Below are 12,044 nucleotides of genomic sequence, written 5' to 3'. Positions count from 1 at the left end.
GATGTCTTCCTCGTTAGTATAGTGGCAAGTATCCCCGCCTGTCACGCGGGAGACTGGGGTTTGATTCCCCGACAGGGAGTAGCTTTTCTTTCACCTCCTTAAAAAAAGGACTGCCTTTCACTTCTCTGTTTTCTTTCACAGCGTCTTGCACCTTTTCATTGCTCTCGCTTTCAGAGCCTCTGCACGGCACACGACTCGACATCAGGAAGCACATTGAAGTGAAAGCAGGAAGCGCTGCGACATGCACTGTGCAGATCCCGCCACACTAAGAGGTGAGTGGGTCTGTTCGATGCACAAAGAATGCTTTGATAAGCGTCAAAGGCAAGTCATTCCGAGTTGGTCGTTTGTGTTTTCCGTTCAGACGCGAAATGCTGAAATGATCTCTCGGCTCCTCGGTTGTCATTTCTGCTCCGTAAAGGAATCACAGCACGCGTCGGCTTCCAGCACGGTGGGTCGGGACACGATGCCGGGGGTCGGAGAGAGCGATGTCTTCCTCGTTAGTATAGAACCTGTCACCTGTCCCCACCTGTCACGCGGGAGACCGGGGTACATCAGGACGCACATTGAAGTGAAAGCAGGATGCGCTGCGACATGCACTGTGCAGATCCCGCCACACTAAGAGGTGAGTGGGTCTGTTCGATCACAGCGCTAGGCGAATCCCCAATCCCCTTTTGTGCCTGGCGACAAACGAAGTCTGTTTCCGCCCGCTTTCGAACCGGGGACTTTTCGCGTGTGAGGCGAACGTGATAACCACTACACTTCGGAAACGGTGGTAAGATGTGCCCAGCGGCCCAGCGCTGAGCTTCGCCAATGCGATTCAGCTGCTTCCAGTGCCTTTATTGGAGTACGCTGATGGACCGTGCTCTCTCTCCAGAGACCAGCACGCCTGTCATGGACGGAGCAGGAAAGGTGGCGCCACATTCTACAGCCCTCTCCACGCAATCGACGAAATCGGGCTACTGAAGTGGAGAAAATCGCCTCTCCAGAAAGTGCAAATATCATCTTGGAGAGTATAAATCCTATTGCTGAAGGTCAGTCCTGTCTACCAGAGTAACCCTCCCACCTCCTGCAGCGATGATCAGCTCGTCTCACACGCGAGAAGTTTCGTCTGGAAACAAGCGCCCCCTCTTCTCGCACGTTTTGCACGTTCGAGTAGTTTTAATGCGGCTCCTTCGTACACGGTGCTGATCTTTTGGAAAGCAGGAGGCAAAACTGACACGTTCCCATACCGGGAGTCGAACCCGGGCCGCCTGGGTGAAAACCAGGAATCCTAACCGCTAGACCATATGGGAGCACACAACCCTGCTGTTCCCGGCATCATGCAAGCAAACTACATAAATATGAGAAAACAAGCAAGAGAGTTGTCACTCAGTGTCGAAGGGTCGATGTATACTGGGGCTCAGTTGAAATGCAACGTCAGGACTTTTCCGAATTATATCACACGAAGAGAGCACAGCCCTTTCCGCCCTGCCACGTGTGTATCGGTAGCTCGCCGTGATCGTATAGTGGTCAGTACTTTGCGTTGTGGCCGCAACAACCCCGGTTTGAATCCGGGTCACGGCAGAATAGGGGCGTCTGCTTTTACTACTTGCACGAATGAAGGCAAAAAAAAGCCAATCGGTGTGAACGAACGGCGCTTTACAGAGGAGTACTGCCTGACTGGATCGTTGATGAATGACAGAGGCCACTCCGACCTCTTCTCGGTTTTCTTCAATGACTTACTAAGGATCTTCTTCACATTCGCCCATGCAGGGGAAGCCAGTTACACCAAAGCAAACGCAGGAAAGTGCATTTCAAGCAGAGACCAGGAGGGACTTGTTTACACCGAGAGTGGGCGGAGAATGGAACAATGCGCCCAGCCCTGTTGCTGGAGCCGATTCTTGATGAGATCTTGGGCTCACTAAGAAGCCCCCGCTGGATGCTAATCTTTCTGTTGTTCTTGCAGGTCCTGCGCTGCATTTGAGCCGCAGAGCTCGTCCTGGTCTGTCGGCACAGCCCAATTGCAAATGATCGGCTCCGCGTACAGAAGGAACGTGCGTTTGGTACAAGAGTGCATGAAGGCACCGGAAACACATTGGGAACAAATGACCGGTCGCTCAAGACCTCTGTGAAGTACAAGGAGCGTGCAAAACGAGGCTGTTTCCACCCAGTCTCAAACCGGGAACATTTCGCGGGTCAGGCGAACGTGATAGCCGCTACACTACGGAAACCTGCAGGGACCGCTGCTGGTGTCTCGCTTGCGTTTCGGGCTGAGAAAGGGAAGCGTCACTTTAGGCAGGGGGCGCTGGAGAGAGGAACAAAGGGCGCGATGAAACAAAATGCCGAAACCCAGGATCGAACCAGGGATCTTTAGATCTTCAGTCTAACGCTCTCCCAACTGAGCTATTTCAGCAATACGGAGAGCCCACAGCCACCTGCTCCAGCCTTCCTGTGTTGCGGCATGAGCGCACCAAGAGTAGCGGGAGAGTGTTGCAGGAACGTCACTCAGAAGGAAAGCCACCCAGCTGCGCCCTCTGAGCTCTGTCCAGCGCATCTTCCTCGCATGGACTCCTGCCTGCGACGGGCAGGAAACAATTAGCAAGAACAGAACAACACCCCATGGGTGTCTCATGACCGCACCTTAGGTTGTGACACGTGCAGGTGTGAGGGGTTGCCGGGCTACTTTGGAGCAGAGCTTGGGCGGAGGGGGGGCGGGAAAGCAGACAAAGAGGTGACACCTCAAGGTCTGCACGATCACAGCTCTCCGCCGCCCCAGGCTTCCGCTCGATAAGCTACTGGACACACCCGCCCCTCCTCACACAGACCGTGGAAAAGCCCCCGAGTGGGAGGGCTCTCTCTTCCTCCCAGGAGCTCTTGGACACGATGCACAGACAGAGCGCGGGGAGCCGCCGCCTGCAAACACGGCTCCAGGCAGGACTCCGCTCTGCAGGAGCCGCAGAGCAGAGGAGATGGGGGCAGCTTAGATCCAGTGCAGAGACCTGATCTGTTGTTGCTGTGTACGCTGTCCTTTCTGTTCTAGGGGTAGGACATCAGGAAGCACATTGAAGCGCTGCAACATGCACTGTACAGATCCCGCCACTACTGGGCCCGATTTCCCCGGATCGAAACCGGGCGGAAACAGGCCCGTTTCGTTTGTTGCCTCGCACACTGTTTGGGGATTCGCCTAGCGCTGTGATCGAACAGACCCACTCACCTCTTAGTGTGGCGGGATCTGCACAGTGGATGTCGCAGCGCATCCTGCTTTCACTTCAATGCATGTCCTGATGTACCCTGGTCTCCCGCGTGACAGGTGGGGATATTTGCCACTATACTAACGAGGAAGACATCGCTCTCTGCTTAGTGTGTAAAACACTTACTTGCAGCATTGTGGGTGCTGTGGTTTAAATGCTATTGGTTTGTGAACAGAATACCCCTATCCAAGTACATTGTGCCACATTAAATAAACACACGAGAAAAAGAGATTCAGAACGCAAAGCTGTGTCAGTGTTCTGTGTAAAAAATCGGTTTGAACATCATGGGAGCTGTTTTTAATAAGCTGCTGAGTAAAGAATATTTTAATCTTCCTGCTGTCAGTAGTATTGTGAATATAGTTGACTCTTACCCGAATGAAAACAGAACGTAAAGGAAGGGTTTCAGAATTCAGACAAAGCTTTATTCCCGTGCTTACAGTCTGAGTAATTGGAGACTGCGCTATTCTGTTGCCTATGGTCATATACGGGTTTTTCACATGAAGCCATATTGAACAGTATTTCTCGCGTTGTGAACTTGTGCACACAGCGGTCCCCCGGGTTCCAGTTAGTGCGTAATTACGCATCGATGAAAAACCGGAGGTTTAAAAAAAGATAATTAGCTCACTGATACTTTGATGTAGAGGCTGTGGAAATATCCACATGTCGTGGTCTTTTAAATGCATTTGGTTTGAAGGCGTTCTGTGCTTCCGTTGCGAAGATATGGACAAAAGAATATTCGTGCTTGGTCAAACAAATGTCATATAAACGAAAAAGTAAAGGCTGAGAAAGCATTCACAATGTATTTTATACACAAAGCAAGTATTCTCGCGATTCTAAGAGGTTTCGTGTAAACGCTACAGGCGTGCCAAAATCGTTTTCGAACTTCAAGCTAACTTTTCCCCGGTCCTGGAGACCAGACCTCTTCTCTGACGAGAAGAAAAGGTCAGGAGCCGCAGTATTTAATGTAAATAAGAGATTTCATTTTTTTTCTGTGGCGCAGCTAGTACCAAACACTTAATCTCGGGGTTGTGAATTCGAGCTCCACGCTGGTAAGAAATCATATAGGTTATGATAAATGTACTTTTTTAAATAAAAAGTAATATTATAAAACTTTCTCGATACCAGTTTGCAGGTGACATGTTCTTTATAAAAATAATCTTTAGTATAGGATCAATAACCGCGCCTGAACAAATATCGGAAAGAATCGCCTGTCACTAAGGTATTTAAGTAAAGTAGAGATATAATCAGAAAACCTACATATAGGAAATGTTAGTTACTTTGTATGTGCTTTAGCGTTTTCTTTTATATACCGAAAAAAAGGTTCAAGGCGTTCTAGTCGCTGTACTCCTCGTAGATAATCTCAGCGAAATCACAATACAGTACAGGACACGCAGTGAGGAGCTCACACAACGAATAGTATTGAACATGCCAAGCGTAAAGGCACACTGCACATCTGCGAAACATCACATCCTAGTTTAGTTACAGTGAGATTATAGACTGGAAGCTAGGAAGTCTCAGATCACTTTTTTATTAAATGTTCAAGCAAACCCAAATACCTTTGCAAGAGACATTTCAGAATCCCAGTCAAATCCAGTATGATTGCTGGATCCCTCGAATTCGACAATATCACAGATCTGCAGTCCACGTTGTGCAAGACATACCGCCCAGAGCATTTCTAAGAAAGGAAATACATTTTCGTTACGAAAAGAGATATACTGTACGTAGAGTGAAATGGTCTGGTACGAGTCCTAAGTTTGAATAGTTCAAAATAGACGAAAAAGGGTAATTACAGACTCTTTCGAAATGTAAGAACATTAAAGCTGTGCGGACCTTATCTTGATTTACCTAGTTTAATCGTTTTCAGAAAGTGTAATTGTATTATTTTATGTACCCTTGACGATTCTACTGATGTTATAAGTGCTCTTGTTTATATTGAATTTATTTTGTTGTTCAAATAAAAAGTAAAAAAAAAAAACATTCCGAATGCGTCTGCTGTAGAAATAAAATGACATCAAAGGCGTTGTACGTAGAGTTCTGAAGCCTGCTCCACAGAAGAACTAGCTGAGATGAAAAGGTCGATATTCTACTGGCAGGGCTATTCCCATCAACTCAGTTTCTTTCTGAAACAACGTTTTCCAAGAAAAACTTACACTTTGCAAAATTTGAAATAAAATACTTGCTTAAAAGTGCAGATTATTTTTTTTCCCAAAAACTGTAAAAGGAGAAAACCGACCTGTTGGAGTCTCTGTCGTACCATTGCTCAGTGCGGTCAGGTCGGGACTAAAACGATAGTAAGGTGCTGGTTCAAGCACATCTAGGCACGCCTTTCTCACTGTTCCATCGTGAACATCATCTAGAGAAAAAGTGGCATGTAATGTTTAATACATTATTGGCCTTATTAATAATTTGAGGGAATATAAATGCTTTGCATGTATCGAATTACAGCACGTAACAACTGAGTACCTGAGTCGATATCACCGGGCAATTTCCAATAACGACCAACATCAGACACTTCAAGAAAAATAAGATTCCATATCTTGGAATGTAGGGCGGAAGAATTCATTTATACTGCTGTTGCATCTTGAGTTAAACTTTTTTTAAAAAATATGACGCAGATTTGCTCAAAATACTTGTAATCGCCTTAAAGAGAGTTTTCATGAAAACGTACATCGGCTAGCTCTCCACTGTTAATTGACAGAACTTTTGAAGAAACTGTTCTTATATAAGCAACATACAAATTAAACATCTTAATGAACATGAAGGGAAATCTATGGAAGACCGTTTCCGTCAGGGAGTAAAAAAAAAACGCGCTATGGTATCTCATTGTATGTCCTTTTTTACTTAAAAAGGTCTTCTTTAGCTCAGCTAGCAAGACCTGGGTTCGAGCCAATGCAGTGAGGCACGAACAAGGGTGGGAGCTGCGAGGGCACAAGCCCTAGAACCCGAATCCGTTACAATAACAAAAGGACAGACATTGAAATATGGGCTATTTCGAAGTCGCAAATGTGAGATATAAAGTAGGAATTCTGAGTTACTAAGTCGCAATTCTGAGATACCATAGCGGGTTTTTTTTTTTTTTTTTTACTCCCTGGCGGAAACGGGCTTCCATAGAAATCCGGGTTGTGAATAACAACTGTCACTACACACGATTGAGTTCTTGAGGCTGGCACCTAAGACCACTCAGCCATCCTGACAAGCAGTGAGGATGCCCGTTACTTTGTCAAAGGATTATTAACTACTTTTCTTTTCTTATTATTACAGAGATTTCTACATTGCAAGACAATTGACGATTTAGATAAAGGTATATCGTGGTACGCAAACCAAGCACGGACAGGGTTTGAACCCGCGCTCTTCGGTTTACGAGACCAATGCCTTACCACTTGGCCACCGCGCACACAGTTTAATTTTGTTTCCCATCAAGGCTAATACATTTTGAAAAAAAAATCTGTGGGCAAATTGCAATGGCAGGAGAAGTAAAGAATATAGTTCTTCTGTGGAGCTGGCTTCAGACTCTGCTTATAGCGCCCGTCAAATAAAATAGATATTTTATTTTTACAGGAAGACGCATTCCGAAATGTATCTCTGCAGTTTTAGAAAAGTTTTGAATGGTATATTTTATACAACGCAAAAACCGTATTCTAATTGCAGACTGCAGATCTGTGCAGCAATCGTACTACATTTCACTGTGATTCTGAAATGCTTCTAGCAAACATATTCAGGTTTCCTTGAACTTTAATAAAAAACTACTTCGCTTTCAATCTCTGGTGTTACTGTAAACTCGGACGTGATGTTCCGCAGATGTGCCTTCTTGTCTTATTCAAGTTTACTGGATTTGTGAAACGAAAATACAAACTGGACAGTTTCAGACACATGAAGACTCATAAATGTCACTACAAATGACACATTTGTAGTGTAAATCCGCCGGGCTGATTTACGTGTCTGACCATCTCTCTCCTCCCTCTTCGGCAGTGAGCACTATTTTTTCATTTTCTTTTCTTGTAGTTTCCTCGCTCTTTTACTGTCCCTTTCTCCCACGGAGAGACGGAAAACATGCCGAAATCGTTTTCACCCTGTGTTTGTGCAACGTCAGTGTGTGAAGGGAAAGGAATCTACGCGGCTCCAGTGGCGCAATCGGTCAGCGCGCGGTACTTATACAGCAGTGCACAGCGGAGTCATGCCGAGGTTGTGAGTTCGAGCCTCACCTGGAGCAGTATGGCCTGTCTATAGCTACCGAAAGCAGCCGTCCACTTTAGATACTGTTACTTATAGGTCGTCCTTAACACCTTATCTAACGGGATTGTAGCCTGTTAGGTGTTTGCTGGAGATCCAGTCTAAATTAACATCATAGGAACAGGTAAAGGTTTATTCCACGTCACCCCCGAAGAAGGGTCCACGTTGTGTTTCCTTCTCCTTTCAGCATGGAATAAACCTATACTTTTTCCTTTGCAGCTGACGCAGGTCACTACTTAAATTCCCATCAGCTGTGGACCCCCAGCTGATCTCTACACAGATAGATGAGAGATATCTTCTTAGACGAGAGGTCTACTGGGACTAAGGGAGCACGATGGGGTACCGAAGACTTGAAAAAGCTCTCGCATTAAATTCTGTTTTTGTTGTTTCCCAGATTTGTTTTTAATGTTCTTTTTGTTTTGAAGTTGTTCCTTTAAGTATTTTTTTATTTTATTTTCTGTAGTCGTTAGACTACTACAGTGATTTACCTAGGTTCCCGGAAGGCTTTCTCGCATCGTGGTTGTTGTGTTTTTGGGTTACAAGTATTTTTGTTCTGATAGGACCCCACGCATTACTGTGGGACTAGTTAACTTAAGTTCTTACATTGTACCTGAAATTACCACATAAACTACTACTCTGTTTTTCTTTTTTTTTAATAAAGGCACAAATTATGTTTTTTTTTTTCTTGCAGCTGATTGGCAATGACCCTACAACGGGTCATTGCATCGAACGTGGCTGCTGAAATTTGTCAGCAGCTCCATACTAAACCTGTTCTCAATTGCAACAAACCTAAAATAACATATGCTGCCCATTAGATGTTACCGATGTAGGAGACTAACTTAAACCTCCTCTTCACAGGGTTTATGTAGTTCAGTAGAGGAACAGTCGATCGCATTTGAACTGTTCTGAATGTAGTGGAAATAATATAGTCACAAAGTAACGAACATACGCACCACTCGCTTGAAATATTTACTGTAGCTAAAATTGTTTTCTAGACACCACAACTATTCACAATGAATTTGATGAATACATGTCTTTATTAATAAAAGTGTAATTTATTAATAATTAAGATTAATGTATATCTTTATTAGTAGCTGTATTACCGGTAATGCATGTACAGTCCTTAATATGGGATAGTGAACTTTCAGGTATCCTGGGGAGGTAAGAAAACTGAAATGAAGGAAATACATATTTAAAGGGGGTGTAAGTCTTAAATGTGTTCTGTTACATCTGGGTGTTAACTGAATAGATTGTATTACTTATTGTGATTTGACACATGTCTGTCTCAGGAGACAGCAGAAAAATTGGGGAATTTGCAGGTACAGAAAATAACTTGAACTGAACAGGCAAATGTAAGGTTATGTTAAAGAAAAATAAACTTTGTCACCTTTTTAAACATGATTATTTAAGACAGTTTATCGGAACCGTATCTCTCCTCGATTCTGTGGCTGTGGTCCAACAGTAACGGTGGTGAAACAAGCAGAATGTGCGGAAAGAATTGGAGACGTAACGGGAGACTCATCCAGTCGATAGAAGGGTTGTGTACGCTGAGAAGTGTAGTTTAAAAGCTTAACGAGCCAGGGAGGAGTCAAACCTGCAATCTTCTGAGCCAAAGTCAAACACATTATCCATTGCACCACTGGCTCTGATACCCTAAAGCCACCACTGTAAGCTTTGTGCTGTCATTAGTAATACTGTAGCACTCCGGTGTTCACAACAGCCCCCCACCACCAGGAACTCAAACCCAGGCCTCCTGCATCACTCAACAGGGACCTAGCCTGTTGAGCTAAAGAGCAATCTCCCTTCAGTCCTGCGGCTGTGGCCCTGCTATTACAGGGAAGGGCAGTGACATCACCGCTCTGGTAAGCCGGCTCTTACACACTCAATGGTGGCCGTATGCGTTACACTCTCCCCCGCTTAACTCACCAACCTCAGCAAAGGGCTATCCCATTCCACTGCTGACACCAATGTAACGCTCCAGGGTTCACATGGGCATCCTCGCCACTGCCACATCAGGTCAGTCCCCCACCGTCAGGGACTCAAACCCAGACCTCTGGCATCACTCAACAGGGACCCAGCCTGTTGAACTAAAGGGAGACCGTCCCTAAGCTCAAGCGGCTGGGTCCCTGTTGAGCTATGGTGGCGGTCGCAGGTTTGAGTCCCCGACGGTGGGGGGCTGACTTAAGTGGCAATGGCAAGGGTGCCCACCTGAACCCCCAACCATTACAATACTATACATCGCTCCAGTCCAAATTTTCTCAATTAGATTCATGTGTTTTCTACTTGTATTTAGCTACTATGTCTTTCGTTTGGTCTGTTTTAAAAATAGCATCTCAAACGATTTTATGTGTCATGCTGAAATTCACACACGGGGGATGTCACATGAAAGACAATCACAGATAAGATGTTGCATTTAAAAAGAAATCCAGAGTGGCAGTAGAAAACAAAGCCTTATACACGAGATGCAAGTGCTCTACCACTGAACTAAACTGATAGGCACTTTTGCCTGCAGCTCTTTAATTGAGTTAGGGAGAGTGAAGGGTCTACACAGTGTACAATTTAAAGGTCGAAGCAAGACAATCTGATGCGAGGAGAATTCACAAAACGAGCCTCTGCTTTATCGTTTACTGAGCATTCAATGAACATCTAAGTGAAAGACATATTCACTATTTTCACTTTTTGTTTAAAGAACACTTTTATCACGTTCTGCACTCCCGGTGTTTAACGGTGTTCTTTTCTACACTCCTGATTTGAGGATCCCCAGGTAAACAAAATTCCGATATATTGAATAGTATTTATGTTTACATTTATATTCACTCGTGCCAAAAGCTTGTGTTCTCTGCATATATCAGGATGTGGAAAGAGGCCCAATCACATCTGGAGTAGATAGTATTTAGGTCAAAGCTAATTCAAAGTGCATCTCTGGGTGTGTTTGAATTACCTACGTGTTTGACTGAAGGACAAGCTCACGGTGCCATAAAAATTGACACTCGTCATCTTTTCTTCTACATTCACAGGTTTTACGCTAAAGACAAAAAATTTTTTTTTGTTGTTTTCATGCCAGCTGGCACTAATTATTCTGCACTGACAGGGAAGATTAGTATTTTATCTATCACAATATGTGTGGAATTTGTTTTTAAAAAAGTTGTTCCAGAAATGAACACTTCCATTAAAGTTAAGGCAGACACCTGTTGCTGTCCACAACGACCAACTCTGCATGGCAAGAGAGGAAGAAAAGCACTGTGGTGATTTGAACCCAGAAACTTATTTACTAGACATGCACGTTAACCAGCTAAGCCACAGCACCAACAGAACACTATCCTTTTACAGCCTCTTAGACACACCGCTCTGAGATACCTGCGTTCTGTGTGCGCTGAGCCTGCTCGCTGAGCAAGTGATGAGAAATGGCTTTTATCTGGTAATTTCAAGTCCAAGGAGCTCAATATGCTTTTTATGTTTGACATCTTCAAGGAAAATGGTGAAATCGCAGGTGGAAGAGGAAAATGATCCTTGAGTAGAGGAAATACGACCATCTTGAGCACTAACTCATGTCAGGAGGCTAACTTCTGGGATGAGGTGGTGGGGTGGTAAGGCGATGGACTACTAATCCATTGTGCTCTGCACATGTGGGTGTGAATCCCATCCTTGTGAAGTTCAGCAGTTGACAGATGTGCCTTTTTAAACTGGGTGTGCTTTCGTTTCGTCTTTCGCTCCTGTACTACAGCAGTAATATTTCTAGATGTGCATGAACATGGTATAGTAGGCTGACGGCAGGAACACGTGGCCCACAAGCAGTGACAGTATCAGAGGTGTCTGCAGTGTGTTGGTTTGTGAGCACTAATAAAATAACTTGCCGTGGAAGCACGTGTGCCTGCATTAATACAGCTCCATTGAGCAGAAAAAGCAACACAAACACCGACTTGTCAACAGGAAGTTTCCGTAGCTGAAAACACAGCCATTGTGCTCCAGGTGAAGCTTGTGTCGCAGGATGTGGGTCATTGAGGCAGTCACGGGCTGGGATTGATTGGGTTATGTTGATTTGTGTTACAGGGTGTGGGTCATTGAGGCAGAAACAGGCTGTGATTGATTAGGTTATGTTGAATTCCAGGATGGTGTCAATGTTGCCTCTCACTCAAGGGGGTGACTGCAGTTGTCCCAATTAATACAGGAACAGTCAGTAAAAACAGTCAAACCCAAGTCGTTCAGGGAGCAATTAGGTATCGAGACTTGGAGGTGTGAGGAGTCGCTGAGCCAGTTTTAGCCAGACCAAGGGGTGAACTGATAAGGTTCCATGACACCTAGCTCAGCACTCCCACACCCCTCAAACAACACAAGCTTCCTCCTGGAAAAATACTGGGCAGACCTGATTCTGACAGGGACAGTGGAAACCCCCCTGAAAGGGATTGGCTAAGGAGAGGGATAAAAAAGACCTGAGACAGAACAGAGGGGGCTCCCGATTCCCACTGGATCCTGGAGACAACACAGGCAGCACAAGGAAGCTGCAGGGTGCAAGACCCCGCTGCAGAGTGCAAGACCCCGGAGGAACTCTGCAGAGACTTCTAATACCTGGAGGCAAGGATCTAC

At 45.1% G+C, this 12,044-nt stretch overlaps 3 non-coding genes across 3 annotated transcripts; 1 reads left to right on the top strand and 2 right to left on the bottom strand.

Annotated features, from left to right (window-relative positions):
* Positions 1-1,220: 1,220 nt before the first annotated feature.
* trnae-uuc (transfer RNA glutamic acid (anticodon UUC)) lies at positions 1,221-1,292 on the bottom strand. The gene has a single exon. It is a non-coding gene; the product is annotated as a tRNA-Glu (tRNA).
* Positions 1,293-6,552: 5,260 nt separating this feature from the next.
* On the bottom strand, positions 6,553-6,624 carry trnat-cgu (transfer RNA threonine (anticodon CGU)). The gene has a single exon. It is a non-coding gene; the product is annotated as a tRNA-Thr (tRNA).
* Positions 6,625-7,346: 722 nt separating this feature from the next.
* trnai-uau (transfer RNA isoleucine (anticodon UAU)) lies at positions 7,347-7,440 on the top strand. The gene is made up of 2 exons: positions 7,347-7,384; positions 7,405-7,440. It is a non-coding gene; the product is annotated as a tRNA-Ile (tRNA).
* Positions 7,441-12,044: the final 4,604 nt, after the last annotated feature.

Source organism: Lepisosteus platostomus, chromosome 5, assembly GCF_059453375.1.
Source record: "Lepisosteus platostomus isolate fLepPlt1 chromosome 5, fLepPlt1.hap1, whole genome shotgun sequence".
In the NCBI taxonomy this organism is placed as follows: domain Eukaryota; kingdom Metazoa; phylum Chordata; class Actinopteri; order Semionotiformes; family Lepisosteidae; genus Lepisosteus; species Lepisosteus platostomus.
Note: the sequence above shows the minus strand (reverse complement) of the source record. Positions and strands in the feature narration are given on the sequence as shown.